General features: G+C 47.2%; 1 pseudogene; it reads right to left on the reverse strand.

The window, feature by feature from the left end:
• Nucleotides 1-2,209: 2,209 nt before the first annotated feature.
• Nucleotides 2,210-2,379, reverse strand: LOC140468697 (U2 spliceosomal RNA; annotated as a pseudogene).
• Nucleotides 2,380-3,402: the final 1,023 nt, after the last annotated feature.

The following is a 3,402-nucleotide window of genomic DNA, read 5'->3' on the forward strand; positions in this document are numbered from 1 at the left end:
ATCCATGAGCTTCTGTACTTTCCCGCACAGCTCCTTCATTTACAAACTATACTTCACAACATAACCCATCCCCAAGCCCCAGGCCTACAGCCTACAGCGTCGCCATGCCAACCATCATGCTGCACTGTTCCCACATCAAACCGGGACAGTGAAGGTGACTCGCACTTCCACAGTAACCCACGCACTTGTCTCCCTCCCCCTCTAATATAGTGCCTTGCCCACCCCTTCCACAATTCCTGTCCCTCTGCCGACAAGCAGCCTGTCCCCAGTGCCCAGAGCTGACTTCCCCAACTTTATTGCTACTGCAGGGACTCCCAAACCCCTCCCTGAGAATTTCATTTGACTGATCCCTCAAAGACAGGACTGTACAGTATCAGCACGGATTGGTGAATAGGAATTTCGGATTGAAAAATCTATCAGAGCATTTGGAGAGTGTAATGAGTAGTTTGTGTGGCCACCGCTCTGGACTGCAGTGATACAGATTCCCTGATCCTGATTTTCCCAAACAATGATAAAGTCCCTGGACATACTGTGCCAGGATCTCCTGACTTAATCCTGTCTCTCTTGCCCTGACTGAGAACTGGTTCCCTGAGGCTTTGGGACGTGAACATTTGGTTGAAGCACATGCAGTGTGTTTGCTGCTTCAGCTGCTGTTCCAAGTGCCTGACAGTCCAGCCCCTTGACTGATCACTGTTGGAACAATGATAAACTGACTGGTTTATGTCTGTGATAAACAACCAGGCAAGACAGAAGGACTCTGAAACATTAGGTTCTGGTTGAGGCATCAAGGTGCAAAACCGCCGAGGAAACGCAGAGATATTGTGCCAGTCCCTGAGCAGGACGTATCTCAGGCACTAGAAAGTCCATGTTTCGAGTCTAACTGACCCTTTGCCAAAGCTAAAAAAAGGAGAAATAGGGAGGTATTTATACGAGGCTGAGAGAAGGTGAGTCATGGCTCCAGAAGCAAAGGTAGCAATAAAGAGGTGATAATGTCAGTGCATAGAGAGATTATAGGGAGATTAGGAGCTGTGAATGACCAAGGCTGAAGCCAGTGCTATGTGACAACATATGTGGGGGATGGGGGGCGGTGGGTGAAGCAGAGCCAAAATGGAAAACAAGGGAGAAGGGTAGCAAAGGGGGAAGAGGAGAGGAAAAGGGTGATGAGAGAGTGGGAAGCGAAAGAAAGAGACAATCAAGAAATAAGAGGTACAAAACAGTGAAAAAATAAAAGAAATGAAGTAAAATTACGGAGCAGAATGAAAACAGTGGGGTCGAGATAGGATAAACATCTGAAGTTGTTGAATTCAGTGTTGAGACCGGCAGGCTGTAACGTGCCTAGTCTGAAGATGAGATGCTGTTCCTCTAGTTTGTGTTGAACTTCACTGGAACATTGCAGCAGGCCCCAGATCCTCATTTCAGATTAAGCAGCATTTCATTTGTACCTCCTTCCGTTTGGTCTATTTCATTCGTTGCTCCCAATGTAGTCTCCTCTATATCGGAGAGACAAAACGCTGACTGTGTGATCCCTTTGCTGAGCACCTTCGGTCTGTACGCAATCAGGTGAGCCTCCCATGGCTTGCGACTTCAACACACAATCCTGCTCCCATGCCCACATGTCTGTCCTTGGCCAGCTGCAATGTTCCAGTGAAGCTCAACACAAACTGGAGAAACAACATCTCATCTTCCGACTCGGCACATTACAGTTGGACCTGAAGGGTCTGTTTCTGTGCTGGGCATCTCTCTGACTCTGTGCCTTAAATACATCAGATCTTTGCATCACATTGTTCTCAAAATCTCTCATTTAATACATCAAAGTGATTCTCATCTTCATCAAAATCCGAACTGTTGATTACTTCAATAGCTTCATCTCCATTTTGTTTTCTGAAATGCCGTTTGCCATTAGGTAGAGCTGGTGGGCAACTTTGTTTTACTTTTATTGTTCGGAATTGGAGTTGGGAGGAAGGGGCGTTATTTACTAGGTTCTGGATTAGTGGCGCTGGGAGAGCACAGCAGTTCAGGCAGCATTTACCAGGGACGAAGTGACAACATTGAGAGTTAGTGCTAAACGTGCAGAGACACAAATGAATCGGAATTGCACGAAAGCAAGTCTGACTTGACTAACCAAATGCTGTCTAAGGTCGGAACATAAGAAATAAGGCAAATAAAACCCAAGACAGAATAAACAAATCTGCTTTTCAGACTTTTTAATGAAGGGTGCACCATTCCCAGACATACTGCAATACTAGGACGATGCGCAAAGTTGGTGGAGCAAGCTCCCAACACAACTCCAGGCTGCAAAAATCAGATTAATATTGAGTCCCTAAATAAGGGACATATCAGATATTAAAACTGACAAGAACATTTTTTATTTCAAAATATACTTTATTCATGTACAATTTTCCATGTTGTTCATAGTTATATACATTGCATGTCTTAACATTACAAAGAACAAATTGAATTAATGGAATTCACAGTTATCCAATTAACAGTTACCTTTATTAACTATCCAGTCTCTTGGTATTTGGCTGTGGCTTCAGCGGAACCCACCTACTGAGTGGGTACCCTGTTATATGAAAGCAAATGCAACTTCTTTAACGCCCAGTTTATGGGGTTACCATTGTCCATTTGACTGTCATGTCTCTGGGGTAGCTTGTCTACATCCCCATGGTAAGCACGAACTGCTGGACCTTCGCTGGGCTGAGTTAGCTATCCAGCTCCTCACTGGGGTCATCTACACGCTCTGGTGTCATTGAGCCAAGGCAAGGATCCTCACTGTCCACTTCTGTGTCTGACAATGGGACTGTCAGAGGATCACATATCTCGGTTGCCTGTAGTTGTGGGGCAGTGGGTACCTCCTGGTTCTCACTTGGTGGAGGGTGGACTTCGGGAGGTCCGTTGTTTCCTGGTTGGGAGGAAATGCCCTCCTCTTTACCGATGGCGCTCTGTCTCTTCTTCTGGTGGTGATGGCCTTCTTTGCGTCCATCTTCCCCCTCCGAAGAGCTGGCCGTCCCACCCTCGTGCAGCTGTCTTTTCCCCTTTTGCTGGGAGGCTTTGGGAGCATGGCAAGATTTCCTCTTCCTGTTCTTTACAGGTATCCACTCCTCTGCATGCTTGATTACCTCCTCCTCCATTTCTTCCATCTGCCCGGCTAGAGCTAGGATCAATCGCTGTGTCTCTCCGCTGGCTGCCGCCTCCTCCATTCCAGCCTGTTCTTCTTTCTGGGTGCCACCAGACTCTGTTTCCCTGCTGTCCGGGTGGACCTTACTGGTCTTTGGGGGTCTACGGCTCGCATTGCCACCTCCAGCCATCTGTGCGTAAGTGGGGCTCCCACGTCTTGGGCAGGTCTTATACATGTGGCCCGCCTCTCCGCACAGGTTGCAGTTCTTTTCTTCCTGACAGTCC

Source organism: Chiloscyllium punctatum, chromosome 47 (genome assembly GCF_047496795.1).
Source record: "Chiloscyllium punctatum isolate Juve2018m chromosome 47, sChiPun1.3, whole genome shotgun sequence".
NCBI lineage: Eukaryota > Metazoa > Chordata > Chondrichthyes > Orectolobiformes > Hemiscylliidae > Chiloscyllium > Chiloscyllium punctatum.